At 49.1% G+C, this 18,989-nt stretch overlaps 1 pseudogene; it reads right to left on the minus strand.

Moving 5' to 3' along the window:
• The window catches only part of LOC143410738 (transcription factor COE3-like), an 84,068-nt pseudogene extending 71,120 nt beyond the window's left edge, over window positions 1-12,948 (minus strand).
• Between the last annotated feature and the right edge of the window lie 6,041 nt (window positions 12,949-18,989).

Here is an 18,989-nt window from a genome sequence, read left to right on the forward strand (position 1 = left end):
TAACGTCACAAGGAATAAATCAAAACGTGATTAAAAAGACCATAGCAGTTTTAAAATCCCATGCCCTTGGCTTCCCTGCCTCTCGTTCCTGGGTCCCCCTCCTCGCCTTACAGGAGGGATCTGCACTGCTGCATGCTCAACTCTGTTTGACCCCCTGCACACGCAATAAATTACCACAACACACAACTCTGAAACAATGTAAATTAGTTACTGCTTCAGTCTGATAAATGGGAACAAATGTGTTTGGGGCTGGAAAGGGGTTCTGGAAGCTCTAATTGCAGGGAATGATTATAATGGGGTCTTAGGAAACAGGAGCAGGAGTCACCTGTCGTGACAAGCATCCGGCCCAGAAAACATGCTTCTAACAGCAGGACTTGCAGCCGCCAAGTCACAATTTCCCTTAAAGTTAAATTGACTTCTGTGCTTGCTTAATTCACAAGCACACATGAAAGAGGTACCTTTAAGACTACCTATGTGTCATGATATTCTGAGCCCAAACGGGTATGTTTTCATCTTAAAGCTTTTTCTGGCCTTCTCACTGGTGTGCCCAGGAGAGGCCAGACCTGCATCCAGGACGAGAACCCTGGAGACCCAGGAAAGGGGAAAGGAACGGTCATCAGGCAGGAGTGAGAGAGGGTAGGATCTGTTTCTGAGCCTCACAAGGGCACAGCTCTGGCTGGGGACCCTCGCAGGGTATGAACTTGCATAACTCATTATTTGTTCAAAGTAATGATCTTTGGGGAAAGGGCTGTTATATTTAGAACTCGCTTGTCAAATTTAATAAATGACAGTGACTGCCGTTTCCCCCCCAAAAGCACTTTCCCAGGTCCTTGCACCTCTCCCTGGGGCCTCTGCTGGCTGGGGACTCACAGCAGCCCACATCCCAGTAACTGATGGCTGCTGCCCAGTGGCTGGATCAGGCCACTGACCTTGGATGGTGGGGACAAGAAGCTCATCCAATCCAATCCCCCACTTGCTTGCCGACCCAATCTTCCTCATGTCAGAGGGCTTATCGCTTCATTGAGAATGTGGAAGTGGACAGGGGAGCTCCCCTTGGCAGAATGTCCAATAACCAAATATCAAGGAAGAGAGGCCATGGGGCCACCCGTCCCAGCACACTGATCTGATTTACAAACCTTTCCTAATGTGAAACAAATGCTGTGGGTGTGAACTCACACTTAACCGTAAAAACCCTTGCATTACTCTGCCTCATATTAAATACCACATATAACTCTCAGCAGGTTTTATGTTGTGTTTTACTGTCAGCAATGGTTAAGGCTGGCCTAACATTTTGTTTGGCAATTAGGAAAATCTGTAGTTTAATTTATTAAAGCAAAAAAGCCAACAACTACACTGAATGACGAATTCATCCTGTTTTTATGCCATAGTGCAGCATTTTTGCCTTCCCGAAAATTTAATCATTCTCCTTTTATGGCCTGTGCTATTTAAATATTCTGAAATAGTATTATTTAGGAAATAAACCCAATAGTAAGTGAAATTGAGTTGTACCACTTAAATAAGTTCACAGCGAAAAGTAAAGACACTTTGATCTTTTTGCAAAGGAGCTGCTTAAATGAAACAGAGGGCAGGCGAGAGGTGTGCACTTCCAAGAGCCCCAAGAACCCCACAGACAGCTTCCTACATGAGAAGCTGCCCCGGTCGGGAACGAAGGCATTCGTGACAAAATGCCAAGACACCAAGAGACAGGAAAGATCTTGCCAGAAATCTTGGGAAAGGAAAACAAAACAAAACCCTGAAAGTCAAAAAAGTAGGAGGCCACAAAAGACACAGAGGAGACTTCAATGTGCACTGCTCAGTGACAGAGCCCGTCTGCAAAGTCCTTTACATAGGATGCCAACCACGGTCACCAGTAAAGAGATGTGGTTGACAGGGGCTCTGGAAGGGGTGGATGGATGCACAGGTGGGGAACTGAGGATCTAGGGCAGGGCTCTGTGTGTGACACTGTGACAGTTGAGTCACATCACCAGGCCTCTATCAAAGCCCACAGGAAGAACAAGGCCCAGAGTGAGCTCTCATGTAACCATGGACTTTAGTTACTGGTAATGTATCAATATGGCTCAGTGGTAACTAATGTCCCACACCAACAAAAGATATTCATGCTAGGGGGACTGAAGGTGGAGAGGAGGGAGGATAAGAGAACTCTGTACCTTCTGCTCATTTTTCTGCCAACCTAAAACTGCTCTTGAAAATAAAGTCTGTGAATTGGTCTTAAATGATTTTAAAAGCAAACATCTCTAACCCACATCTGATGCAGAGGACAACACTGCCAAGCGGGGACAATCTGCTTCCATGTGGCCCCAAGTCCCTGTCCCCATCCACATCGCCTAGTCCTTCCTCTACAGGTAGGGCACATGGTTATGGACAAGGGCAACTTGGAGAGAATGCCTGCCTGAATCCACCAGCATTTAGATTCATGCCAGGCACATTCCCTGGCACCAAAGGTCTTTGAGAACTTAGAAGATAATCAAGGAGCAGCCTGTCCTCAAACAGGGCTGGCAACTGTCATCCTTGACCCCAATAACAAAACACCAAATTGGCTTTCCTGAATGTTTCTTAAAACAAAAGGGGCACCCTCTTCATTGGGCTATAAAGACCCTTCCCCTAATAACAGAATTTGGGGAAAGTGACCTTCTATGTAAGTCTGTCCCCTGCCCAGGTTTGGGGTAATAGGCTTGGAGAAGACACACTGCCCACTCATGCCCACAACGCAACCCAGGGCTCATGTTGCACGTCATCTGTTTATCTGTAGCCCCATAACAGCCAGGTCAGCAGGTCCATACAACTTTCCATTTGGGTTAAAACCTCTAGCAAAGGAGACACGGTGAAGCTTTGTAAGAAACTCTTCTGGAGGCCTTACTTAAGACAGCAGGCCTCCAGGGTCAAGGCTGGTCCTCCCCTTGCAAACTCACCATCACACGGGAAAATGCTTCGAGGGCCTTATCATTGCCAAAGTTTTGTTCATTTGTGTTGCTTTAACATGGCGCCCTGCCCCCAGTGCTTTCTACTAAGAGAGAGGGACCAGGCAGCTACAGACAGTGGGCGGGAGCGGGGCGGGAGTAGGGGCGGAGGCTGGAGTGCGGCTGGGACTGCCTGTCTGGGCAAAGGCTGCCTCCTCCCAGATGTGCAGCAGCTCCCGGTCTTCCAGCAGAGACACACTGGTGGGGCCTGGGCTCTGTGTTCTGCAACAACACCACAGGAGCCCTTTCCTTTCTGCACATGGTAAACTCATTTCCTAGTGAATTACCGGGAAGGCGCAAAGTGTGGCCCCTCTGTACACAGAGGATGCAGTCCATCCATGGGGCACTGCAGCCCACATGGACTGAGTATTTTCTGGCTAAGCAATGATCAGTAAAGGTGTTGCAGAGGGACAACATTTGCTTTGTTTTTAGGACAGGGGACAAAAGTGATTCAAAAACAACTAAAACCAGAGTTTCCCTAGGCCCCGACAAATGTAGCATTCTTCATCAAAATGTTGACAAATTTACAACACTTACTAGTTTGACAGATATGACTGGCTGTTTTCTGGGTAAATTGTTTCAAAAACAGTTTTCTCGAGCTTCTACAATTTAATGAATGCTAGCTACCCCAAAGACTAAAAAACTTACAATACAAAAAAGTCCTTAACCCATAAAATTCCTGTTTATTTTTCTAAATGATAACCATATTTTTATTTTAAAGCATTAATAATACCAGCATAATGTCTCATTATACAGAGTTTTAACCACAAACATTTCTGGGAGATTTGCTACTAAGACAAACAAACAAGAGGAGCGTGTGTTCTGTTGGTGGCAGGAGGGTTTTCGTCTTTGAATGCGCAAGCATCCTCACTGTTTCCCCCTTCTTTACTCTGAAGGGTCTTCCATGCCATTTATAAATATTTAATGCTCCTGGAAGATAACTAGACTAAATTGTGTAATTAATTGATTTAAGGAATCAGGGTCTATAGAATATGATCACCCTGCCAGAGCGGGGAGCGCACATCTCTGCCCTCATAACACAGAAAAGCACTCTCCACACGAAAAGAGGCTTGGAGTGGGTTGGAACAAATGTGGGGCCATTGATCTCAATTCAGGTTGGAATTATTGGTTTATATCCTCAGGACAAATATGCCTTATCTGGTCAGGACCTGCTAAATGTATCCAAAGGCCACAAAGAGCCAGCGAAGCGCATTTTATAAAATTCTTTTTTAAGCCAACTAACCAAGTGATGACACGGCTGGTGGAGACCTGTAATCTGACTCACCAATCTGATGGGACAATTTATTCTGCAATACTCAAGAGGAAACACAGGCTAGAAACTCAACATAAGCAACTAATTTTCAGAGGCAACACACGCCCCACAGAAATGTTTGTCATTATGATATCGAAACGCATCTCAGTTGTGAAAGACCACTTCGCTCCAAAGAGATTCCCCTCGTATAGGTGTTTTTCTTTCTCTGATTAACACAACTTGCCCTAGTGAACACTAAATTCATTTTTTTCTCCTAGAAATATGCCTTAAGCTGGAGACAGTGCCAATGCCACAAACATTTCATAGAGGTTTCAGCAAGCAGAAAAATGCTAATAGTATTTTGTCATTGTAAATGACAGCTCTCTTAAGAATGTTAAAAATGTACACTGTCTTTGTCATTACATAAGAATACTCTTACCTTAAAAATCCCTAACATGGAAGGTGATTAAAAATCCTATAAAATTGTCATATCTTTGAATTTAGGAGCAGAGCAGATTTTTCCATCAATAATAAAGACCTCCAAAGCATGTATGCCAAACATAAATGGAGCTTCAATCCTCCTTATTCAAATAAACATGGTAAACCCATTAACCAAATGTTTTTACATTTTCCCCTCCTCTCATGCTTCTAGAATATCAAATGATCACATACTTCTCTTAGGTTATAGAGGTATGAGTAACCTCAGCACATACTCTAATTAACCAGATATAAGAGAGCATTCCCTCAGACACGAAGAATAAATTTTGTATATCTGGAGGAGACACTTCCCATCATGTGATAAAAACTGAGTTCGGAGAGTTACTCAGTATCAATCAGTCCACAAATGATTGAATGTTGCATAAATCCAAAATGATTTTGGAGGGAAAACATAGCATCCAAAATGTGAGTCGAATCAACATGGCCACTTCATTATTACAGCATGCTAAAAGTCTCATGACGTAAAAACAAATCATCTTTTCAAATTTATAAATCCCACTCAGAAGATGAAACACTTTCACAATCCTGCAAAGCTAACATGTGCTGCCTTTCCAAGCATCTTCTACTCAGACAAGACTCCCACAGCTACTCAAACCCGTTAGCCAATCCAAAAAATAAAATCAGTTCAGTCACAAGACAACCACCTAAGGCTGTATGATTTCCATAGCCACAACACTGACAACAAATGTAATTATATTGATTTTAGTAGTTTGAGTTCTATAAAGTGTTGAACTTGTTCTCAATTGCCTGAGTGACGGCCACAACTGGTCAACCCTATTTAATTACTAATAAGAGAGCTGTCCCTTCTGTCAGATACCCAACACTCTCCACTAAGCAAACCGGGATTTCAGCTAGTTAAACATTAGCATTGCTCTCCAGTGGTGCTACATATTTCTTTAGGCTTAACTCATGGTGTTTTCCGGGCTTAAATTTTCAGACACTGGACAGCAAAGTTCATGATCAAAAGATAACTTTGTAATGAAAACTGCTGAAATTCAACCCCTCTTCAAAACAGTCTAAACCTCTATTTCACAAAACTGGTGTCACATGTACACGTCCAACATTTATTCGATTTGGGTACCAATTTCGAAATCTGCAGTCAATCACACACCGGGCCTTGGCTGCTCCCCATCGTTGGGAAGAAAAAAATCTCTCCTCCTCAGAGCGATCTGGGTGAGTGTGGAGGGGAGGGTGGTGGTGTTTTTGTTGTTTCAACCAAAGCAATGCCAAAGCACATTAGCACGATTAGGACTAATGATTGGTATCTTAAAATGATGCCACGTTACCCAAGGAACATGATAAATAGCAAGACAAGGAGCAGCAAACGTAAAGAATGCATACAGCTAATCTAATTATGGAAATTAATGTTGGAAAATGTAACCAGCATGTGTAATTAGTTTCAATTATAACCAACTTTGGTTTGTTAGTTACATATTTGCTACTTGACATAAAACCACAGCCACAATTGGAAAAACATTAGGAGACATTTTGCAACTAATTGAGAGCAGATTAAATTCATTCTACCACTGGGTGACAATTACAAGAGCAACACCACCCGAGTTTCAACTTCAACTACCATCCAAGATAAAAATAATGCAAAAATGAAATACTTGTTAACAAATTAGCAGAAAGCATTTTTATGACATATCTCTGGGTTTAAAGCCAGAAGCTCTCTAGGCATAAAGTGCTCCTCACAGTGAGAGCAGTGGCAGATGAAACTTCTTCCCGTGACAACTCGCAAGCAATTACTGAATCCCCACAGAGCGAGCCACCAGGTTTCCAAGTCAACCCACCTGTGCATGATAACACACGCGGACAACAAACCGTGCAAGGCACAAGATGAGCTCAACACCAGCCTCAAAAATATGGAGCAACTGGAAACCGAGCAAAGCATGGGTTTTTTCATTGCTGCAGTTTTGTTTTGAAAAATAAAGAAGTCATCCTTACCTGTCAATGATTACAGGGTCTGAGGGCGTTTCCTTTCTATTGCCACAACTTTTCTTGTCACAGCACCGGCTGTGGAGCAATTGTAAACAGTGGTTTTAATATGCATTCCATCCTCCTTTGGTGCCCAACTTATGGGGGGGGGGTTGTTTTGTTGTTGATTTTTTTTTTTGAAGTCTGAGAATGAAGCGGTAGGAGTCAGGAAAATAGTTATCCAACTAAGGCAGCTTGACAAATTTAAACCTAGTGAGCTTCCATGTTCTTCAGCAAAACTTAAGGTGTAACTTTCTGGTGAAAGGAGCAAAGTTGAACATATCTGTTAACACTAGGAGAGCAACAAGAGCTTCCATATAAATTGTGATGCTAAAATATGGGAAACATGTTGTTGGTGTTTGTCTTTGCAATGAACTGAGGAGAAGGGAAGGCAGGAGGCTTGGGAATAACTTTTCACAGCTTCAGCTTTTGTTTACCTCTAATTGTCAAGCTGTTATTTCTGGAAAAGATGCAAGATGCCACCTTCAACCAATATTTCTTTTGGGCATTTATTAATTATAACCACAAAAGCATGCATCAATCTATCACAAACTTCTATTGTTCCTTCTTTAAGCCTACCTTAACTCTGTTATTGAAACTTTAATTAAAGCAGAAGTGAAACAAAAATGTTATGATTCTTGCATTTTAAAAAAGCATACTTGTATAATGGTTACATGTCTAAATTAGCTAAATTAACACCATATGGTAGGCAAAGTATATAAAGCCTTTTAAAGCTGACAGCTAAAGTGATTAAAGAAAGTCTACAGTCTTCCACTTAGAGCTTAAATCACATCTGTGTGCTTTCTATGTTAATTGCAGTACATGCAGAAGTGGATAATAAAGAAATTCCACTTTATTGGTTGTAATTTATATTTATTACCTGTTATGAGAAAAAGTCAGCTTTTGTATATTAGTGCTGTAACAATATGTCTGCTCAGAAATGGCATTTAGGCAATAGGCATCATAGCCAAGCAGAGTATGCCCCTCAGAGTATGGGGACTGCTACTGTAGGCTGGGAGCCTGAAAAGCATTTCCTTATTATTCCTTGCAACTATATTTCACATGCCACACATACAAAGTCAATGATGCATTTTTATTTGCCATGTAGGGGTGAAACTCTTGTGGTAGTTAGAAAAAAACAGGTGGGAAATTGCTCTTCTGACAGAGATCTCAAGTGACGCTGGCTATCTAACAACAATATGAACGATGCATCACTGCTCTGGGGAAGATGTTAACTGACAGAATCACAATCCAATTCTCACACACACGAGCTCTATAATAAGTACAAAAGAGTTTCCTTTTTATCAATAACAGACAATTGTACTTCTCAGGATGCAAGCATCTGAGAAGAGGGTAGTCAAATGATTCCCAGTGATCTCTGACTTCTCCGGCACAGGACAGATGCATCCCCTGGACCTGTTTTCATTTTTGACGACATTGCTGCTAGACGGCCAACATATTAATCCACTCTGCTGAGCAGCTGGTGGGTTGATCGTCATCACTAGGGGGAAAAGGAGGCCGGGCTCCTTGGTGGCCGGGCATGTGGCCTCTGGCTGATTACATTTCAATTGATGCCCTTCCCGAAGCTGGGCGGGGTGGTGGCGCCTGGACGCGCCGTCCTTTGTAGACACAGCTTGCGCCGGACCCGCCCGCTGCCCTTGGCTCACCTGCACATGATCTCGTGGGTCAGCAGCACGCGACACATCTCCGGGTTCTTGTCCTGGCCCTCATAGACGATGGCCTGTGCGGGGGACAGAAAGAAGCCGGGGTTAGGCAGCGCCCTGGGCATTGCAGGCCTCGCGGGCGGCAGGTGCACGGCCAGCGATGGGAGGCATCGCGGTCCACCAAGCCTCCTCCCCACCCGCCACTCCAGAAGTGGAGCCAGGCCCTGGCGGCCTCGCTCTGCCCGCCTCCCGACCTCCTTCCTCCGGCTGTGTGCCGGGCCTGCGCCAGGCCTCAGCTTGGGAGGGCCTCTGGGAGGGGAGTGCAGAGACTGCTGAGGCCCCGGAGCAGGAGGCTAGGCGTGCAGGCACGGACCTGGCGCGGGGTCCTTTGGTTGTTTGTGTTGCCGCCGCCGCCAGGCTGCGTCCTCGGGCCATTGTCTGCACTGAGTTTCAATCTGCATGTTGGAAGAAGCCTGTAAGAATCTGCTGCAACTAAAGACGCAGGGAGGTCTACTGGGCTCAGGGGCAGTTCGCTTCGCTCGGAGAGCCACGCGGGTTCTGCCTTGCGCGCTCCTCAGACTCCGACAAGGCAGGAGCGCTCAGCTCCTGCGCCGGCCGCTCTCGGCCCCCGTGGCCCCGGAGACCGCCGGTGGCGGCAGCGGCCTGGGCTGTGCACCCTGGGCGTCTGGCCCCGGGGAGGCAGGACCCAGCCGCCGCACGTGGTCGAGCGGTGCTGGGCGTAGCAGGCGCCCCGCAGGAGGGCCTGAGCCCGGGGCGTCCCAGCCTGTGCGGCCCACGTGCTCCTCGCCGGTTGATATTTGGAAAGAAAGTGCTAATGGCCAATCTGGTGTTTATTTTGAAACTGCTAACAATGATTTTTCTCGGGTAAAAAGGCAGTGTCTGCGCGCATGCTCGGGTGGGTTTTGAGCAGAGGCTGCGCCAGATGGTGCAAAGTCCTAGGTGCGCTCACAGCGGCGCCCAGCCGGGCTCTGCCACCGGAACCCTGCCCAGCCGGGCTTCCACCCACCGCCTCCCAGAGAGAATAGGTCATTGAAGTGGGGGGAGGCGGAGGGAGCTACAAGTCCTGGCAGAAAATTCCACGAAAGGGTTTGGGTTGCCGTCTCTCTGTTCCCTCCTTCCCACTGGAAATTATCTGTAAATTACTTCCAACCTCTTCCCGCACTCGGACACTCTCCTCGCTACCAAGTGGACAAAGCCCTTTCTGGAGGTCGCCCAGGGCGACCCTCCTGGGAAGAGGGTGATGCTGGAGCCCCACTCCCCCAGACTCCAGTCGACCCGCTCAGGACCAAAGAAGTGATGGGTGTCACCACAGGCCAACGAGCTGCCTGGGGCTTCGGGGCGCAGTAGCCTCGGTGGGCACCAGCATTTCTGTGAGAATGGCTTGTTCTTCAATGGATCCCTGTATTTATATTTGATTTATTTTTTATTTTGTAGCACAAACAGAAATCCATAAACTGTCAGTTCAGCACCATTGAAACTTTGATCAGTTACTGGGCTATTTCTTTCCTCCCCCCCCCCATCCACGTCAGTGAGAGGAGATTAAATGCCTTTATTTTCTGCACTGTTTATACTGCAAAGGTACAAGGCTAAATGAACAATAAAAATGTACTCTAAATGAAGCCTCTCCTCCTCTATGCGACAGCAGAGAAACTTAGCACTGCCTACAGAAACCTTCTAATTAGACTACAGCGATTTCTGAAAACATTCAGCCCTAAATACAAAGGAAATAAAAGCAGCATGCCAAACAGCAGCCGAGTTCCAGGGGCTTCTCTGAATCCAGTGAAGTAATCACCGAAGGGCATACCAAGCGTCTTTGTCAGAAAGCTAGGGTTTACTTGTCAGATCTGTTTTACTCTAAGAGAAAACCATACTGCTTTACTACTGCAGACATTAAAATCCTACACCCTAGCTGCCTAGGTAAAGACAAACTTTTAAGGGGGAAAAATGCACAAACTAGTTGCATTAAAAGAGAGGAAGGCATGTGTCAGGCTGCAGGAAGCACCAAGGGCCTCAGTTCTACTTGGCTCACAATTCTTAAAGTTAGCATCAGAAATGAAGAAACCACTTTCATTTCTAAGCATGAAACCCAGCTTGCAAGTATATTTTAATCTTTGCCTAGTGAATTTAATTTATGCATTAGACCTGCCTCCCAACACTCTATTTTAAGAAAATGGGGGGAAATATCTTTAAAACAAAACAACATGCCACCCAGCACAAAACCAGCAGCGAGAGACTGCACAATGTCAAAAAGCAATGAAGTGCTTTTCTGCACTTAATCACATTACTGATAGCCAATAGTTATCATCGGAAAAGTTGACCAAGACAGGTTAAATAATTTAATAAGGAACTGCTTGTAATTATGTTATTTACAAGGTATGACAGAGGGTGGGAGAGGGAGCAGAGCAGTGGATGGGTTTGAGTGACCCCCTGGAGCTCGGAGTTTGAATTATGGAGATGGGGGGCTGAGAGGTGAAGATGGCTAGAGGAGAACAAGGTGACTTTTCACCCCAACACATTTAACTTTTAAATCCAAATAAAGGTCTCCTGTTACTAGACCATCACACTGGAAAAGAGAAAGAAAAAATGAACTAATCAAGCCCAACTTGATAGGCTTTGGAAAGGAGTTAGTTGCCTTTGTTAGAAGGGGAAAAATCAATGAAATGATTCCAAGCAGAGACACAAACATTTAAAAATAAACAAGGGGGGGGGGATCCTGATTTTTTTCTGTCAAATATTAATTACCATAATAAATTAAGACAGCATTTGATTCCAATCGCAAGCCATTTAATAAAGCATATATGTCCTGTTCTAATGACAACATAAAATATTTCACCAATCACTTCATTTATTCCAATAAATATGGAATTCTCATTAGCTTGTCAGGGAAGCTAAATGAAAAACAAATGCAGGCGATCCACTTGTCAGTCTTCTCTCTCTGAACCCCAGGATAACCCCAGCTCAGCAAGGAAACCAAGTGCAGAGGCATAAACTTTCTCACCTGTTTGGTCATTGAATCTAGGAGGCGAACAGATCCTGCTCTGTTCTGACTCCTGCAAAAAACAGAGACAAATTCTCAACAGGATTTTAGTGCTGAACCTCGGGGAAGGACAGCCAGGCCACAGGAAGTTGGTGCCTCAGGACTGCTGCTCCTGATGCAGCAAAACTTAAGCAATCCCTTCAAGAGGGAGAAAGAGAACTCTAATCACATCTTACAGAATCTTTTTTCCCTTTTCTTAATTTAGAGCCTTAGGACTCTTAGGGTTTGCATTTGAAGAGGCAAGAAATTTGCCTAGTGGAGAACAGGCCTACTTGTCCCATAGGTGGGCCCATGTGGTCATTTATTTTTAGAAAAAAGAAAGCACCTAATGGCTACTGAGAGTCCGAACTCTGTCAAATGATTTTTTAAAGCCGTGCGCAGGAAGTAAGTTATGGTCGGTCTATGTAGCTGCCCTATCCCAATAATTAACATTAATTTGCAAAATTGAAAAAAGTCACTTAAAAGTGATGTTCTGCTGGAGCCCATATGGATTCCCTTTTTACTTTCTACTTCAAACCCACCGGTTAATCATGTGAAGTGCCATGGACTTATCGATCGTTTATGTTTTGTTTTCCTTCTATGCCATGAGAAGACTTCGTATTTACATCCATGTCATTTTAATCTCAAAATCGTTATGTCCTGTAACCATCGCAGGAAGGGAGATCCAGCGCGCAGGGGCGGAGAGGGCGGGAAGCAGGCAGCGGGTACTCACCGTTACTGTATAGTAGCTGTAGCTTATAGTGGATACCGTTGTTGGTTTTCTCCTTGTTTGGCTCCTAAAAACAATGATAAACAATTGCATTTAGTGTGGTGGTGTCAGGCGCCGCCACCGCGATAGGTCCCCCTCCACAACCAAGGCCCCTCGGCCTCACACATGGCGGGCAGGATTCCTCGCTCTGAGCAGTGCCGTGATGTCACTTTCCTGCTGGAAGCCCTGCGTTCTCCTCGCCCCGAGTGAGTTCGAGGGCGCAGAGAAATTTCCCGGCCCTCAGTGGGGCCCCGGCGGCTACACGTGGCGCCAGCGGCGGGGTCGCCGGGCGCAGTGGTCCCACCGCCGAGGGGGCACTCCAGGAGCGTGCGGGCACAGCCTGCCTCCCACTTCTAGAGAGAGAGGGAGGGTGTGAGCCTATGCATGCACTTACTTTCTCTTTCTCCACAAAGTCCACAAAAGCCGGTGCCCCTGCCTGTCGTAGAGCGCCAACACGAAGTGGAATAAATTGGATTTCCGCAGGTTGGAAGGCGGATGCTTCTCGAAGTGCGCCCGCGCCAGCCCCACGCCACTGCGGGAGGAAAAAGCGGCCCTGTGAGGAGCGCGGCGCCGGCCGGCTGCGGGGGCCGGGTCTGGCCCTGACCGGGGCCGGGGCACGCGGTGGCGGCCGGTATGTACCTCTGGGCTGCTGTGTTGGCGTCCACCACGCCCGCCGTGTGCATCCAGGAGCGCACCGGGTTCATTCCGCTGCCCAGCGGCTCCTCCTTCATGGTCGTCCCCCCGAGCGGAATATTCTCCTGAATCCCAAACATGAAAACTGCTGGCAGCGGCAGCCGCTCCTGGCCGAAAGCGCTTCCGGGGTTGGTGGCGCTCGGGGCACGGCGGCAGGCGGCTGCCCTGGCAGCCCTCGCCCTGCTCGGCGCCTGCGGTCGAGCCAGCCGACGGCTTCAGCCCGTCCTAGGCAGCCGCGACATACACCAGCGGCCGGAAGCTCCGGACGGCCGGGGACGCGGAGGTGGCTACACCGGCGGCGGAGGCGCGGCGCTTCGTTGGAGCTGGACGCGGTGGCCGCGGTGGCCAAGGCGGCGGTTGTTGTAGTTGTTGTTTGCAGGCGCGCTCAACGTGGTGTCATCCTAGCCAGGCGGCGTCCGCGGCTGCAGGACACTGCGGGATCACCGCTTCTGGCGTGGCCCGCCTGCTCCAAAGACAAATAAACGGGGCAGTGAGTGCTGCGGCGCAGTCCCGGGCGCAGGCTGGGCGCGGCGGGGCCTGGATCGGACGCGCAGCGGAAGGAGGCGCGCAAAACTCAGCCCTCTCTTCCCGAAGAATGGACCCTTTTCCGGGAGCCAAAACTCGAAGCCCGCGGGAGCGGCGCTGTCAGAGGGTGACGTCAGGGGTGGCGCTTGCGCCATATATGGCAGCGGCCGCCCTCGCCGCGCCCCTCACCGCAGCCGCAGCGGCGCTCGCGGACTGACTGCCTGAAGGCGCCGCAAGCCGGCCCGAGCCCAGCGAGCCCCGCGAGCCCTGTCGCCGCCGAGCGCCACCGAGTGCCGCCGCTGCCTCCCCTGGCCTTGTGCTGCAGCTCCTGGAGCCCAGCTGCAGCCAAGGAAGTTACTGCTAGCCCAAATAAATCTTGAAAAGAAACAAACGCAGTCAGCGCACAATTGCAGCTTAGCCCCCTAATACCTCCCCGCAAAACCTGCCACACAGTCAAAAACACCCTGGGCCAGAGAGGGGAGGTGCCCCAAGTTACCCGAATGCATGCAATAAATGCAAGATAGAAGCTCGCCCTGGGGGGTCCCAAAGGGAAAAACGGGAAGAGGCTGGTCGACCACGGGAGGGGGAGGGGCGGACGACCGACTAAGGGGGAGAGTGTGGCCAGAGCCAAGGGAAGATAAGGCTGAGCACACACAGATAAAGCACACCTAAGGCTGCTGCGGGGCCGATCTGTCCCCTTCTGCGCCTCGGGGGCGTCCTATGCTTCCTATCCCGGCAGAGACCCGGGATCCTCGTCAGAGGCAGGTTCCGCCAAACTCTCCCTCTCCCCCAGTGGCTGAGGGAGTCCCCAGTCCTCGGCCTGTCCTTAAGGCGCAGCGAGTGACAAAGAAGGCTCCAAATTCTCTGGGCCGACGGGAAGAGAGCGCCCGGCCTCTCCGGCGACCCAGAGCTGGTGTCCGGCTAAGCGCCCTGCGCGGTGGCTAGACCTTCCCGCCGCCAACCACTTTAAAAACAGAGCGGACGCTGCGGGTGCAGAGGCCCTGCCCTCGATGCCGCAGGGCTGGAGTGAACGCGCAGCACGCGGTTTCCCGACCTGGTTTCGAGGAATCTGTTGGGCAGCCGGGCGCAGGCAGCTGGTGGGCTCCGCGGCCCAGTTCCTTCGGCCAGGACTCCGCGACCGGGCGCGAGGCCCGCCCAAAGGACGTCTGCGCGACGCGAAATAAATACCCAGGGGACTACCAGGAGCTGTCCCGGGCATTTTCCTGCCAAGAGAAATCAGGCCCTTCTGATTAAAAAAAAAAAAAAAGCTCTCAGGGCACAAGTGGCAAGTGTCGCAGGACAACCTCTTCCCGCCGGGCCTGGGGTAGTACTCTCCTTTTTCGTGAATTGGCAGCATGTGTACGTTAATATTTTAATTAATCGGGAAAATCGAAGTCCGATTCACGTTATCTGGGGACCTCCATGCGCCTCTTGGAAGGGGTGAGGGAAAAGATGTGTAGGAAAGCAATCTATTTTGCTGGTGTTGGGGGTTAATGACTATTGCCAAAGATAAGTGAATTATCAAAGCTGTTGCGCCAGTCCCATCTCAAAATCCATTACGGGGCCGTCCATCAAATTAAATACGTAAGTATAATAAAATCATATTTTATGACTATTTGAGGGTAATGAGATTAGTCTTTAGAAGCGATCGCCACATATTAAAGATGCCACTGTCTATAGAATGTTAATAACTTAAATCAAAGTGTATGGAAACTATTCACAATAAATTAAAAGAAAATTTCTATATTACTAATAAGTCCAGTGCTTTCTACTCACAGCAGACCAGGGTGTAGAAGGGAACACTTTCTCGGTGGAGGGACAAGGTAGGATAAAGTTGGCCATCAGTGGAGGGCGGGGTTGAGAAATGCCAATAAAAGGCAAAAACTGAAGGGTCACAGATTCCTGTTATCTTCACTGCTCCCTCCCCCAATATTTACTCTGTACAGTGGAGGTTTCTGAAGTCCGACCCCTAAGTACCAAAGAAAGCTCAATCCTCCAAGTGAGAACGTGCAGGCGCCTCCTGCCAAGGCAACCAAGTCTGACAAACAGCGCCTCCTGGGGTGGGAGAGTGGAGCGCCGCCACGCAGCAGAGAACCAAGCAGAGTCTCCCACCCACTTCAGGGCAGGGGGCTGCTGGAGCTCCTGCCTGACCCCAGCACTGGGTCCAGGCTCCTACAGGTCGGGCACACAGAGCCCTCATTGAACCCATAACCCCAGGGCCGGGTAGACACCACCACGAATCACCTAGTCATAATTGCTGTTCACATGAGCCTGCAAGAATCAGGTCCAGATGAGTACCAGGCTCCAGGCTGGGCTGCGAGCCCCATGCACACAACATAGCAGGAACCTCTGATCCAAGTGCCTGGCCCCTGCGGACAGGACAGTGGGCTCGCTTGACCGTCTTCCTGGGAAACCCAGAGCTCTCCAAGTGGGACCCCAAATCCCCAGGAGCTCCTGGGCTCCTGCAGCATTTGAAAACAGAAGGGAAACGATTATTGTTTTCTTGTCCTTACTTTTCTCTGGTTTCCTTGGTCACATTGGCTGACGCCAGTGCTCTGAGTCAGCCCTAGGTACTCTTCAGCTAGAGAATCCCAACTCATGCACTCGGAGCTTGGGCTTCTCCCAAAGCACCTTGAAACCTTAAAGGTCGCCTCTTAAAAAAAAAAATTGCTCAGGAGGAGCAACCAAGCTGGGAAAGATAGCTGGTGCGTGGCGGGGTCCCTCTGACCCCAAAAGACGCTGCGGTTTACCAGCAAGCTGGGATTTCCCGAGATACATTCAGTGGTGCCCCAAGGCGGTCGGGCAGGATGTGCCAGAGCCGGTGCCTGGGACACGGATTCCGCGCCACCAGCCCCCACCAGTTTACAAAGCAAACTTTCCCCAGAGAAGTTTCTAGATCAAATGGAACACAAAGTGCGCCAATCAACACTTAAACACATCCAAACTGTACAAACACGGATCGATCAGATAATTTCAAATATTATAATTGGCTTTAATTAAACACACTGCGTTCTAATTAACTCTGAAATTTTAGCATGCTTTGGGACACTGGTGTCTGATTTGATTTTGTCAGTCCAGATGTCCTAATAAAATTCAATCCTCCATTCAAGACTTCAATATTCACTAAGAAAAAAATGCAAATTAAATGTAAAACCCAAAGTATCGCCAAAGGTATAATCAAGAAAGGTGTCTCAAAACTTCTCACTTTTTATTATGCAGTAGTTAAAAAATGCAGATTACATACTAACAAGACCTCTCCAGCATACCATAAATCTTAACTCTTTCCTGGACGGGGAAAGAGTGCCATGCTACTGCCTCTAAGGGCAGGGAGGGGGAGAGCAGAGCTCAGGACAGATAACCTCTGGAAATAAGCACCATTCATAAATCAATGGTATTCCTGACACATCGATCAATTTTTGGTTGTTAATTGGAAAGGAGGAGTTTTAATTGCTTCCTGCGTTCTCGCCCAGGCACCTCGCGTTTCGACCTTTCCTTCCCTCCCTCCAAGGGTCTCACTTTTGTATTGGGGGGGCTGGGATGGCAGGGATCGAAAAATTCCTGTTCTTTAGCTAAATCCCGGAACCCCCGACCTCCACTCGCGCCAGAACGCACCTCCCAGTGACTAAGAGCCTCCATCAACATTTCAGTCCTGCCAAGAAGCGGCCAGGGTAGGCTACCCGAGTTCGCCAGGCCTCCGGGCAGTACTCACCAGCGGCGAGTGCAGCAAAAGTTCACTGCAAGGCCAAGCCCCGTGCGCGCCCATGGCCAGGGCCCCTCGCCCCAGCCCCCCATATTCCCCGCCGTGGCCCCTCACGCGAAAAGAGTGCACCCGGGCCCCAAGGGCCTGGCAGCATGCCAGGGGGAGACGAGCCCGGGAACCTGCGACATTCGAAGTTCAACTTTGCCCGCGCTGCCAATGCCAAGGGGGGGGTGTGTGTCTCCGGCCGAGCCCCCTACGGGATCGGGAGCCTCCTGGTGCGCTCACCTGTGCCGCTCATTCGACGGACGTCCTAGGGAACCCTGATCTCGAGGTGTCGGGGTGCTGGCAGCTGGCTGGGAGGGTGCGCGTCCCGGAGCCTTCCCAGGTTCCCACCTCCCACCCTCCCCGGAGAGCCCACGGGCCCTGCCGCGAGTGCGCACGCGCTGCGCTGCCTTCCACCGCAGGCGGCGGCGCAACGGGCGGGGTGCCGAGCTTGACACGAGGAGGTGCCCGCAGGCAGCCCCGGGGCCGGCCCGCCGCGGTGCCCGGGCCCGCAGCTGACCCTAGCGCTCGACACCTGGGGGAGAGGCGGCCAGCTCACCACTCTCCCTGCAGACCGCGCGGGACCCCTCCTCGGGGAGGCCCCTTTGCAAGGGCCCAAGCCCCGCTCCTTCCTCTGGGACCCGAGGGTTTCAGTAACTAACCCTCGTCAGCTCTAGAACGTGGTACTGAGGCTGGATATGGAATATGGAAACCTCTGCACCTGGCTTTGGAAATGGATCACAACCCCCACCCCAACTCACCCCCACTCCAGCGTGCCCGCGCCGGCTTGAAGCCGTCGGTGTTAGATACACGTACACTCCTGTGGATGGGATATGAATGGGGGTTGATTCCCCTACCCCCACCCCCGCTCTTTTAGGTGAGAAGACAGCTTCCTAGACTCTAGTACTAATACAGTGAGACTCTATGGTCCCATGGCGGTGATAATGAATGGGGAGAGGCAATCCTAGACCCCCCAAAAAAGGATCCAGATTCTCCCATAAAGCCACTGGGAAAGAATCCTCAAGCACTCCAAGGCAGTTCTGGGTCTGGGGTTGGAGGCTGACGGTGTTCCAGCTGCCTTCCGGGGGTCGGGCAACCCTCACCGCTCCACTCCCCACCTCCATCACTGGGAAAAGACTGCAGCAGAACCTTTCCCTTGAACATCTGCAGCGGCTGCTGTCTGCAAGAAAAGCAGACGGTGGACGGGCGCAGGGACATCTCTTCCCTGGCTTGGAAGGAGCTGGTAGCTGAGGACCCTGGCTCAGGCCCTGGGCCCCATCCCATGGCTACAGCCATTTTTCTAAATAGCCTTTTGCAGAGAATCTGAGAGTATCTCCTACTAATTCTTATCCATCTGCTTCTTCCAAACCTGAATGTGATTCAGATACCTAAACAAAGACCACTTTTCTGCCGTCAAGGTTTGTCTCTGAAAACAACCCGCTTGTGTGTCCAAGTGGGAACCCGTGCTGCTCCCTGCCGGCCTGCAGATTTGTTTTCTACTCTTTATATCAACCTTTTATAGTGAAAGTTGAATGTGCTGAATCATGGAAATCATACTGGAAGGGAAAAGTTATTTTGGGCCATTTATTTAGTAGAAAGCACTCTAGAGAATGCAGCCCAGAAATGTACTATATTATGATAGCTTAATGTAAGAAGAGAACTAAATAAGGAATACTTCCCCTTTGTCATCTTCACTTGGGAATCATTTTTAACATGAGCCAGCATGAAACCATTTAGGCAATATACAATATTTTAAGACATAAAATTACCCATATTTTTAATAGCATCTAACATGTATTGAATGTTATGTGCTAGACACCCAAGACAGGCACACACTCAGAAAATACAAGGGAC

The sequence above is a fragment of the Callospermophilus lateralis genome, chromosome 11 (genome assembly GCF_048772815.1).
Source record: "Callospermophilus lateralis isolate mCalLat2 chromosome 11, mCalLat2.hap1, whole genome shotgun sequence".
In the NCBI taxonomy this organism is placed as follows: Eukaryota; Metazoa; Chordata; class Mammalia; order Rodentia; family Sciuridae; genus Callospermophilus; species Callospermophilus lateralis.